The sequence below is a fragment of the Cetorhinus maximus genome, chromosome 31, assembly GCF_964194155.1.
Source record: "Cetorhinus maximus chromosome 31, sCetMax3.hap1.1, whole genome shotgun sequence".
Taxonomy (NCBI): Eukaryota; Metazoa; Chordata; class Chondrichthyes; order Lamniformes; family Cetorhinidae; genus Cetorhinus; species Cetorhinus maximus.
In genome coordinates, this window is record NC_135909.1 from 17,958,031 (window position 1) to 17,970,922 (window position 12,892).

Genomic DNA, 12,892 nt, shown 5'->3' on the forward strand with positions numbered 1-12,892 from the left:
CATTAGGTCAAAAGCTTCTTTGAACTCAAGTGCAGTCACTTGCACCTCACGTCTTGAGTTCGGCTGTTTTCTTCAGGTTTGGACCAAGGCTGCAATGAGGTCAGGAGCTGAGTGACCCTGGCAGGAAACAAAGTGAGCTTCAGTGAGTGGGTTATTGCTGAGTAAGTGCCACTTCATCGCACTGTCGAAGACATTTTCCCTCACCTTCTTGATAAACTAGAGAAGACTGATGGGGCGGTTTTTGCCGGTTGGATTTTCCTGCTATTTTTGTGGACAAGACAGACCTGAGCAATTTCCCACATTGCCGGGTATTTGCCAGTCTTGTGGCTTCACTGGAACAACTTGGCGAGGGGCGAGGCTATTTCTGGAGCACAGGTTTTCAGTACTGCTGCAGGAATGTTGTCAGGGCCCAAAGCCTTTGCAGTTACCCGTGCCTTCAGCCATTTCTTGATTTCACTTGGAGTGAATGGAGCTGGCTGAAGACTGGCATCTGTGATGCATTTCCCCTGCTTTGTGCAAAAGCAGAACTGAGGGAATCACATACGTGGCCCTCGGAAACTCATCAGCTAAGTGGTGAAAGGCGACAGTGTTTATCCCAAACGGGTTCCATTCATTCAGACACAGATTTGGTGCAAAAGTAGCCATGACCATGTGCGACACACACACATTTTTCTGATCTGCCGTTAGATGTTGGATATTAGGGTGAAGTGTTGAAGTGATTCACATCAGTCGGTTTACAACAGTCCGTGATCTGACGTGAGGCACATATATTTTAATGACATAAACTACATTTCCATCTTTACACATCTGGCCGAATATTTAGGGCCTGTACCAAAGAGGATCATTTATTTCAAAGGGTTGTTCATGCGAAAAGTATAACCGAGAGGTTAAGGCGATGGACTGCTAATTCTTTGTGCTTTACACGTGTGGATTCGAGTCCCATCTTCGTTGTTACTTTATCAACTTTTTTCCGCCTTATTGCGGTGATTTTGCAGAAGCTCTGCCTGGAATCACTGATGTGATTCTCCAGCCCAAGTTATGAGGTCATTTTGCTTCGACTTTTCTTGTAAGATCTTGGATTCAATACTTTTGTTCACAATAACATGGGCATCCAACTTAGAGTCCATTCGACATGATATTTCCATCTCTCTCTAAGGTGAAACATTGGAGCAGTGGAAATATTCCGGGCACTTGGGTTCATTTCCCACCAGAGTTGCTGATGGAAATTAAACTCAATAATTAAAACCTGCAATTAAACGCTAATCTCAGTGCTGGTTCACTGGTGTCTTCCCTGGTCTGGCCTACATATGAGTTTGATTCCTAACTGCCCGCTGAGAAAGCCACTGAGTTCAAGGACAGTTTGGGATGTGTAACAAAGACTGGCCTCGCGAGCGACTCTCACACCCCCTGAAATAATTTTTTACAACGGTGAATGCGCACCTCACTGATTGGATCTTTCATCGGCCCTGTAATGGACAGACGTGTTGAATAATAAAGCATTTTGCGACTTAAAGAAAAAGATCAATTCAGAACATCTCAGTGAAACAGAAGGAATTCTCTTTAAGCTGCTCTAGAGACACTTTCACGGCTCAGTGGAACAATATAAATTCTCTGCCTTCACGGAATGAAGCCAGGCAGGAGCAGATACATGTGTCTCAATGATCAGACAATGTAGGTCAGGAAGCGTGTGTTTCGATGGTCTATGGATTCCTCTGTGAGGAATCTCTGGGAGGGGTTTGTTTTTGCTGCGGAATGTTTGTCTATTTCAGTTTTTCCGCAGTAGGTTTTCACACTGTGGAGATACATGCTGGACATGGTGTTGAAATGTTTCGCATCAGTCCATTCACACCAGTCCCTGAACTGATGCGATGGAAATTTCGTCGGCTAACAGAAACTCCATTTCCATTTTGATCATCTGGCTGAATATTCAGGACCTGTGCCAAAGAGGATCATTTAGTTCAACAGTCCATGGCTGCCAACGCTCCATGACGTCGTTAGATAAGTGTCATGCATGTGGCGAGGTGGTCCAGAGTTTAAAGCTGTGAATCCATTATGTTTCCCACGCGTGAGTTTGAATCCAGTTTTTGTATGGGACAGCGTAATGCAGAATGGAAATCTGAAATTATCATTGTGATATCAAACCCAAGTTATGAGGGCAGACGGATTGTCTCGACATTTCTTGTAATTCCTTGAATAACTATATTGAAGGTTTGATCTGATGCACACGATGATTAAATGACTCGCTAGCTTCGTTATTTAACCTGGTGGACAGTCTGCAAACCAAGCGGGAATTTACCTTGTTCAGGGGCGTTGACAAGAAGAATGTCTTCACGCGAAGAGTATTGGAAATCAAGAAGTCTCCCCCACAGAAGCTACTGCGGCTGAGAGACAATGGAAACATTACAAAAAGATTATTCATATTGTTTATTATTATTTATTCCTTCACCGGAATTGGCTCTCGCTGACTAAGTCATCAGTTATTGCCCATCCCTGACTATCATCGAGAACTTGAAACCGCTGCAGTCCATGTGGTGTAGGTATACTCACAATGATGTTAGGAACCGAGTTCCACAATGTTGTGCCAGTGACGGTGAAGGAACGGCGATACAGCTCCAAGTCAGGATGGTGTGTGGCTTGAAGAAGAACTTGCAGGTGGTTGTGTTCCCACGCATCTGCTGCCATTGGCCTCCTAGGCGGTAGATTTCACGGGTTTGTAAGTTGTTGTGGACAGAGAATTGGTGAGTTACAGCAGTGCATCTTGTAGATGGTATACACGGCCGCCACTGTGCGTCGATGTTGCAGGGATTGGATGTAAAAGGTGGTGTATTAGGTGCCAAGCAAGCGGGCTGCTTTGTCCCGTATGTTGTCGTGCTTCTTGAGTGCTCTTGGAGTTTCAAGCATTCAAGCAAATGGAAAGTATTCAGAAGGCGTCTGACCTGTGCCTTGTGGATGTGGGAAAGGTTTTGGGCTGGGGGAGCGGAGTCCCTCTCTGCAGAATTCCCAACACCTGAACTGCTTTTGTAAGCACAGTATTTGTATGTCTAGTCCAATATAGTGTCTGCTCAATCATAACACCCAGGATGTGAATGGTGCTTTATTCAGCGATGTTAATTCCATTGAGCTTCAGGGGAGATAATTGGATTCTCTCTGGCTGGAGATGGTCACTGCCTGGCCACTGATGAGGCGCAATTCTTACTTGCCACCTATCAGCCCATGTCTGAATATTGTTCAGGCCTCACTGTTCATGCAACGGACAACTTCAGAACCTCATGACTCGCAAATGGTACTAAACATTGCGTAAATCATCTGCAAACATCCCGAATTCTGAATCTACTTTGCCGGGAAGGTCATTGATGAAGCAGCTGAAGTTGCATGGACATACATCTGTAACGTAGAGGCTGCAGTGCAGCTTCGCCAGAATGATAGTCGGATGAACTAGACTGGCAGGGGGATGGGGACCTGAGAGGGGAGACACGAGACAGGGAAACAAAGATAGAAATGAAAGACAGAAAAGCAAAAACATCAGAAGTAGAAGGCAGAGGAAACGGAGGCTGCAGCAAATAGGGCCAGAGTACAAAGAAAGATGTGTAAAAAGAAAAGCCTAAAGACACTGTAGCTGAATGAATGGAGCATTTGCAATAAGGTGGGTGAATTAACAATGCAAATAGATGTCAACGCATAGGATATGATTGTGATTACACAGACATGGCTGCAGGGTGACCAATGCTGGGAGCTGAATATCCAATGGTGTTCGATATTTAGGAAGAACAGGCAAAAAGGAAAAGTAGGTGGCGTGGCATTTTTAGTTAACGATGACATCAATACAATATTGAGAGAAAATCTAGATGCAGAATCAATCTAGGTGGAGCTGTGACGCAATCAGGTCCGGGAAACATTCGCGGGAGGTGTATACAGGCTTCCAAACAGAAGTGGTAAGGTAGGGGGCGGCATTAGACAGGGAATTAGAAATGCATGTAACAAGTGTGCTACAGTTGTCATGGGTGACTTTAATTTACATATAGAGTGGACAAATCAAATTATCAATAATACTGTGGTAAATGATGGATTGTGCTTGAAATAGCTTTTTTGACAAGTACATCGAAGAACTAACTAGGGAACAGGCTATAATAGATTTGTTTATTTTTTTCAATGAGACGGGGTTAATGAATAATCTTGTTGTGCGAAGTCCGTGAGGGAACAGTGACCATAATATGAAAGAACTCTTTCTTAGGTTATAAAATGAAGTAATCCAATCCAAAACTATGGTCCAAAATCAAAACAAAGGAAACTGCGGAGGCATGAGGAGTGATTTGGCTAAAATCGATTGGGGAACTTCATTAAAAGGCATGACGGTGGGTAGGCAATGATTACTACTTAAGGAATGAATTCATGCATTGCTACATGTGTATATTCCTTTTTGGCGCAAAAAGACAACAGGAAAAGTGGTCCAGCCATGGTGTACAAAATAAATTAAGGATAGTATTAGTTCCAAAGAGCAGTCATATAAATTTGCTGGAAAAAGTAGCAAGCCTGAGGATTGGAAGCAGTTTAGAATTCAATAAAGGAGAACCAAGAGGTTAATTAAAAGAGGAAAAATAGAGAATGAGAGTAAACTTGAAAGATACATAAAGAGTATTGTAAAAGCTTATATAAGTACGCAGAAGAAAAAGATTAATGAAGACAAATGTAGGGCCCTTACATTTCGAAACAACAAAATTTACAATAGAGAACAAGGATGTAGCAGGGCAATTCAACAACTACTTTAGTTCTATCCTCACGGAGGAAGACACAAGTAGATTCCCATAAATTCCAGCGAACCAAAGGTCAAGTGAGAAAGAGGAATTGAAGAGAATTAGTATTCCTAAAAAAGGAGCGCTGAATTAATTAATGGCACTGAAAGCCAATAAAACCCCAGGGCCTGAAAATCTACATTCCACGGTACTAAAGAACGTGGCCATGGAAATAATGGATGCGTTGGTTACCATCTTCCAAATTTCTGTAGATTCTGGAATAGTCTCAGCAGACTGTAGGGTGTCAAATGTAACCCCACTACTTAAAAAAGGGGGAGGGGAAAAAACAGGGTATTACAGTTCGGTTAGCCTGACATGAGGGAAAATGCTAGAGTCTATTATAAAGGATGTGATAACAAGAAACTTAGAAAACATCAACGGGATTAGACAAAATGAACAGGCATTTATGAAAGGGAAATCATGTTTGACAATGCTGCTGGAGTTTATTTGAGGACGTAACTAACAGAATAAATACGGGAGAACCAGTGGATGTGGTGTACTTTTTAATTTCAGGAAGCTGTTGATAAAGCCCCATGTAAGAGGTCTGTGTGCAAAATTTAAGCACATGGGATTGGGGGTGATATTTTGGTGTGGATTGAGAATTGGTTGGCAGACAGGAAACAGAGAGTAGGAATAAATGGGTATTTTTCGGAATGGCAGACGGTGACCAGTAGGGTACCACAGGGATCAGTGCTTGGGCCCCAGTTTTTCACAATACATATCATTGACTTGGATGAGGGAATCAAATGTAATATTTCCATGTTATCAGACGACACGGAACTTCATCGAAGTGTGAATGGTGAGGACAATGTAAAGAGGCTTCAAGGCGATTAAGGGAGTTGAGTGAGTGACAAAATTTATGATAGATGCAATTTTAGGTGGATAAATGTTGAATTTATCCACTTTTGTAGGATAAACACAATGGCAGAATATTATTTCAATGTTGATACATTGGGAAATGTTGATGTTCAAATGGACCTGGGTGTCCTTGTACATCAAACACTGAAAACAAGCACGCAGATGCAGCAAGCAGTTAAGAAGGCAAATGGTTTTTTGGCCTTCATTGCAAGGCCTCTTGAGCACAGCAGAAAGGGTGTCTTGCTGCAGCAGTGCAGGGCCTTGGTGCGGCCACTCCTGGAGTGTTGTGTGCAGTTTTGGTCTCCTTCCCGAGGAAAGGATATCCTTGTCAAAGTGGAAGTGCATCGAAAGTTCACCAGAATGATTCCAGGGATGGCAGGATTGTCGTTTGAGGAAAGATTGGGCCGACTAGGCCTGTATTCACTGGAGTTTCGAAGAATAAGAGAGGTTCTCATTGAAACCTATACAATTCCGGCAGGGCTGGACAGACTGAATGTATAGTGGATATTTCTCCTTGCTGGGAGGTCCAGAACAAGGGGTAAGAATCTCATGATTCGGGGTTGGCCATTTAGGACTGAGATGAGGAGAAACGTCTTCACTCAGACGGTGATAAAGTTGTGGAATTCTCTACCACAGAGGCCTCGTCACTGAATATATTCAAGAAAGAAATGGATTTCTGAACTCGAAAGGCATCAAGGGGCATGGGGAAAGAGCGAGAGTGTGGTGTTGAGATAGAGAATCAGCCATGACGATATTGAATGGCGGAGCTGGTTCAAAAGGCCGAATGGCCTACTACTTCTTCTATGTTTCTAAAAGGATTAAAGAATGTGGGTAGGTTGGAATCGGAGCAGCATAGAATGGTTATAGCACAGGATGAGGCCATTCATCCAACATTGTCCATGTCTGTCGCCTCCAGTTTCTTTCTATTTCAGTGTTTATAAAAATTCTCCATAGCTGCCTCGCTTTTGTACTCGATTCTTCTATTTATAAAACCCAGGTTCCCGCATGTGTTTTGTTCAGGTTGTCGAATTGAGGCTTATGAGGTGATTAAGGGACTTGATAGTTTAGATAGAGAGAAACAATTTTCCCTGTTTTGGGGAATTCAAAACAAGAGGACATAACATTCAATTTCAGCTAAGCCGTTTACGGTGACGTCAGGAAACACTTCTTCACACAAAAGTTCGTAAAAATGTGGAACCTTCTGAAAATTGCTACTGAAGCTTAGGATTAGCTGAAAGTTTTCGATACTGAAACTGGGTACAAGTTTTTATTGTTATTAAGATGTAGGATATTTAAGGATTATGAAACCACAGTGGATAGATGAAGTGAAAAGAGGGACCAGTCATGAGTTGAACACGATTGATGTTGAACTGTCTCCTTATATTCCTATTTTCCCAAACTCCTCATCCTGCAGCAAACAGGCTTTCAGATGACCACTACTTTGTACATTCGTCTCAGCATCCCCTTCTTAAGGGGAACAGCCCCAGCTTCTCCAATGTACCCATCAAACTGAGGTTTCTCAGTGAAATCATTTTCCCACCAATGTTTCCTGTGCATTCCCTAATGTCGCCACATCTTTCTAAAGTGTGCTGATCATTGTTCGACACAATGTTCTGCTCATGGCCCAACCATTATTTTATAAAACTGTAGCTGCACTGGAACAGTTTGGCGAGGAGCGAGACTATTTCTGGAGCACAGGTTTTCAGTACTGTTGCAGGAATGGTGTAGGGGCCCAAAGCCTTTGCAGTTACCCGTGCCTTCAGCCATTTCTTGATTTCACTTAGAGCGAATGGAGCTGGCTGAAGACTGACATCTGTGATGCATTTCCCCAACTTTGTGCAAAAGCGGAACTGAGGGAATCACATACGTGGCTCGATGAAACTCATCTGCTAAACAGTGAAAGGTGACAGTGTTCCAATAGGGTTCCAATAATTCAGATACAGATTTGGTGCAAAAGTAGCCATGACCATGTGCGATACACACTCAGTTTTCTGATCTGCTGTTAGATGTACTCCCGCTGTGACGCATACATAGTCCTGAGTTGAGAAGCTGTAGGCAATATCTGGTTGAGGTAATTGAGATGATTAATAGGTTTTAATGCAGAGAAACGATTTCCTCTGGTGGGGGAGTGCAGAATAAATAGATATTACCTTAAACTTAGAGTGAAGCCATTAAATAGTGACCTCAGGGAGCAATTCACTCAAAGGATGAAGAAAGCTGTTTGTCGGACAATCCTTGTGTAGCGATTGGCCAAGAGATTATGGCAATGAACCGATGCTTCGTTGGGCTTTGCGCCCCCTCTTTATCAAGAAAAACTGGAAACCTGGAGGAAACTGAAACGAGGTGATGGCTGTCCTTTGTCATTATGCGATCATGTTCTCTAATATAAGCGGAGGAATGTAGGTGCCTGTAAAACTAACACCCTTAGGTCTCTGGTTCAATTCTGGCTCGAAGAAAGCGCTTCTGTCAGCCGAAATAGCTCAGTTGGGGGAACGTTAGACTGAAGGTCTAAAGGTCCCTGGTTCAGTCCTCGGTTTCGGCAAGTCCGCTCCCTTGGTCATCTCCCGTGTCTGCATGTGCTGTTCACTAGTTGATGTTGCGAGTAATTTTTGTGGAGACTCAGTCGCACTTCTGAGGGTAGGGGAGAGTTGCCCTCCTCCAAAGCACGTGTGCAGCTCTGTACCCGCTGGTCCACGTTACTAGAATAACGATCGGTTTACCTTATTTTTCTTTGAAAAACATGTGAACAAGCGCTGGTCAACTCAGCTCCTATTAAACTATGCTAACAACCATGTAACTCGCATATGTTCCCAGCTTCTGATTCCTCGGTCAGTCATTGAGAATAGAAATCCTGAAAAATCCGTCTGTTGATCCATTTCAGTGGTGCTTTTGTTAACATTAAACAGGGGAGCGGAAATGGAATCCAATTAACCCATTTGTTCATTACTTTTTCTGCATGTCTGTGTCTCTCTGTGATTAGATCAAGAAATGAGCTCGCCTCAGTCATGCGGCGGACGGATCTCATGAGTATTACAAATATTTAGCCTTTCCTTTTAAATTCAGATCCGAATTTATCATTGAAACACAGGAAATGCTGCTTAACCTGCTCCAAGGGCACTTCTATGACTAACTGAAACAACATAATTTGACCTTTCAGTAAGATCTTTGTGTGCAGCCGTTTCTGGGAGTCTTCCTCAGTCACGGATATTGGAATCGGATCTTAGTTTTCTGCATGTTTAGTGGGAAGCTCAATATGTCATCTGCTTTACAGAAGGAATCGACAGTGACCTGGAGCTAAGTTTCTGAGTGAGCACCCTGTTACGAGCGGGATGGGAGGAGTGCGCCGTTGGTCTAGTCCCACTACTCCACAGATCACAACATTGGTTTGAATGTTCAATTCACTCACCAAAATGGCCAATTATTTACCTTCACCGCTGTTCCCGAGAATAAAAGAGAATTTAAAGTGGATTATTTCGATAAACAACAAATTCATTTGTTTATTATAAAAAAGCTCTTCCCGAATAGAAAAGTAAAGCTTATCAACATACAGTATGGAATATGAAATTATGCGAATTAATTTTTCGAGATACCATAAGTCACACACACACATACACGCGCTCTCCCTCTCTCACAAACATACACACAGACACACACACACAGACACACACACACAGACTCACACACACAGACACTCACACACAGACTCACACACTCATAATAGAAAAGCATGACATAAAAAAGAGAAATTGGGGAAATTAAAGCAAAATACAGCGGATGCTGGAAATCTGAAACAAAGAGGAAATGCGGGAAAAATTCAGCAGGTCTAACAGCATCTGTGGGGAGAAAAACACAATCAGAGTCAACATTTCGAGTCCTTATGACCCTTCTTCAGAAAGGGGGGAATTTGGCCAAACTTTAAATGTCAATGGATCAAGGCAAAGGACAGGGTGTGGAGTCTTGAGATGGGGTCAGTGTTATACAATCGCTCCCCCAGCACTGAACGTGAAAACATCAATGATTCTGGCACTGCTTTTCAGGCGGTCTCATGGAATAATCGAGAGCACTGTACTCCAGCGTGTAGAGCATCTCAGGAGTAGTTAATTCTAACTTCCAGCTGTGGACTGCCTCTGGAGTGCAAAATGCGACTGTGTTCCTGCCCAAGCAGTTGGTCCTTCTCTTCTCAAAGGAAAAAAAAAGCCCACTTTTTAAAACACAGTCGTCCAGGTATGTTTTCTTTCAGAGCCATAAAAACCATGTGACCCCGTTTGTACACAGCCCAATCGGGTCAAAATGTTCACAGCCTGATTTCAACATGGAGTTGTAATCTTGTCTGAAAGAACATTCAGGCTGGCAGAGCTGGTAGGGTGGGGTGGGGTGGGGGAGTTGGGGTGGTGGCAGTTGTGGGGATGCTGTGAGGGGAGGGGCGTGTTGTGGGGGTAGATGTTGGTGGGTTGAGCGGGAGGGTTACAGCTTCATATTACTTGACCATATTTTAGCTGTGTTATAGGAGTTGCAGAAAGTCAGCTTTAATTTGACTCAAGGGGAATTAACGGTCAGGGAAGTTAGGCAGCGCTCACTTCAATTGCTGGTCATCACATGTCTAAGTGGCAGTTTCTTAGGGCAGTAAGAGTTGGGATGGGGTTACTTTTGATGGAAAGTGTTGAAGTGGCATTTTCCTGCGACTGAACTGATAGCCAGAATGTGCGGTAAATTAACAGAAAGTCCAACCAACTCATCCACACAGTCAAGCTGATGAAACGAAATGACTGGCAACCTGGCCCTCACCCTGATCACTCGGTTCTCGGACTCTTGCAATGTTCCGATGAAGCTCAAGGTTCGCTCGAGGAGCAGCGGCTCATCCTTCAATGAGGAACTTTACAGCCTTCCAGTGTGAACATTCAGCTCAACAATATCGCTCTGTAAAAACTGCCAACATTCTGATTCCCTTCTGTTCGCAGATGTGGGTTTGAGCCTCGGCAGTTGTTGATTAATCCGCGATTTACATCTCCGTCAGATGCATCTTTTTAAATCTTTACTGTTCCCCATATGGAGTCGAGTGCCCTCATTCTGTGCTGTTTCAACTCTAATTGGGGAAATTGGGGTTACAATGAACCGTACAGCTCAGGAGGCCTCTCTGCCCATCGAGCCTGTGTCGGACTTTGATAGCGCGGTCAATCTGGTCCCAGAATCCAGCTGTTCCCCATCACCCTGTAAATTGGAATCTTCAAGTCCAGATCCAATTGCCTTTTGAAAGTTCCTACAGAATCTCATCGCACCAGCCTTTCAGAGAGCACATTCCAGATCTTAACAACCCTCTGTCCGAAGACATTTCTCCTCATTAACCCTCTGCTTCTTTGGCCAATTATTTTCAACCAACGATTCTGGCAATCGAGCCACTTGCTCAAGGGATGGTTTCGCTGTTTGCTAATTCATAGCCCCTCATTATTGTACATACTTCTATTAGGTTTGTTCTTGAAGGCGTTTCCGTGTATTGTATTCTATGTCTCTACTTATGAAGTTAAACATCCAACACACTTGCTTATCCATCTAATGGACTTACACGACCATCCTCAACATCTCCGTGTGTTTCTCCAAAAGTTCACTTCACAATTATCAAAATTTTAAAAAAAATTCAAACTGTTTGCCTGTGTCATCATGTTTATGTCCTGCTGAAGGCTGCTTTATACTGCTCTCTATTTAATATGTCGCCAAGTATTGCATCATTGCAAATTTGCCAGCTGTGTCCCTTATATCCAGGGCCAGGTCATGTATATAACAAGAAAAGTAATAGTTCGGATGCCGACCCTTGGGGAATTCCACTGTTTTCGAATTTCACCTCCGGAAAGCTCAGCATTTTTGACTGCTCCCACTGCCGCCATCTACCCCTCCACCTCCCCCACCCCCCAGTCACCCACCCACCATCCCACGCCCGACCCCCCATTCAATTCCTGGATCCCCAAACATCGGAAATAGTTCCTCTCTCTGACACGATTGTTTTAACATCTCTGAACCTTCGATCGAATTGCTCGTTAAATGGGGAAGAAGGACTTCATTTCAAAGTGGTTTATATGAAGGGGCTGTTGTGTGTTTTAATTTCTGGAATTCAGCAGTGATTGAGGGGAGGTCAGGAGGCAAAGAGTTAGAGAGGACAAAAACATTGCAGGAACATTTTGAGGAGAGGTGTGGGCAATAGGAACTGAGTTCATGATCCAAAACCAAGCTCAGATCCCGAGACCAACAATCTGGGAATCAGCAGATTATTCTAAATATTGTCCGGATAAAGCATTCTTTTAAGAACAGGATTTATTGAACTTAGTGGAATAGATACATCATTGCAGAACAAATAAGTTACCTTGTGATAAAGAAAGTGGTACAATTAGATTGCAAACAAGAAATTGAGTGACCTGTGAGTTCAAACACAGAGAGAGTGAATTGCAGAGTGAAGACTTGAAAACATGGATTTATTGAGAGTGGAGATTCGGTGCATCCTATGCTCTGTAAAAACTCCAAAGCAGGCTAATGATAAATGCCAGATTCATAAAACATTAGAGAAACAAGTACAATAAATGAAGTACAGCACAGAACTGATAAAAAGAAAATTGGATCAGCAGAGAGTGAGTGCATGAGGAAGGATTAGAAGGTAACACAAGAGAAAACTACGCAGACTTTTACCAAAAACAGAGAGTCACTGAAAGGGTGGCTGGTTAGGAAATCATGTGGAGGCAGAGGGCTGAGGTACTAAATGAGAACATTACATCTGTCAGCACAAAACAAGTGGATGCTGCGAATGTCACAGTGAAGGAGGAGCTGGTGGAGAAACTGGATAGGATGAAAATAGATAAAGAAGAGGCAATTAAAAGGTTGGCAGCGCTCACAGCAGAAAAGTCACCCGATCTGGATGCCATACATCCTGGATTACTGAGGGAAGGGTGGAAATAGTGGAGATTTAACCCACAATCTTTTCATTTTTCCTTGGATATGGGAGTGAAGCCAGAGAACTGAAGGTTGTTAATGTTACATCTGTGTTTAAAACAGAGAGAAATAAACGCAGAAAACACCAGTTAGTCTAATGCTGGTGATGGGGAAATGTTTAGAGACAATAATCCAGTATAAAATTCATTGTCACTTCGTAGAACATGGGTTGATAAATGTCAAGCAGTACAGATTGGTGAACAGAAAATCATGACTGAAGTACTTAATGGTGTTTGATGAAGTTTCAGAGAACATTGACCAGGGGAGTGAGT

The 12,892-nt window shown here is 43.1% G+C and overlaps 1 protein-coding gene across 1 annotated transcript in view; it reads right to left on the bottom strand.

Moving 5' to 3' along the window:
• Positions 1-12,892, bottom strand: part of LOC144670280 (histone H2B 1.1-like) — a 495,251-nt gene that overhangs the window by 119,205 nt on the left and 363,154 nt on the right. The window lies entirely within an intron of this gene.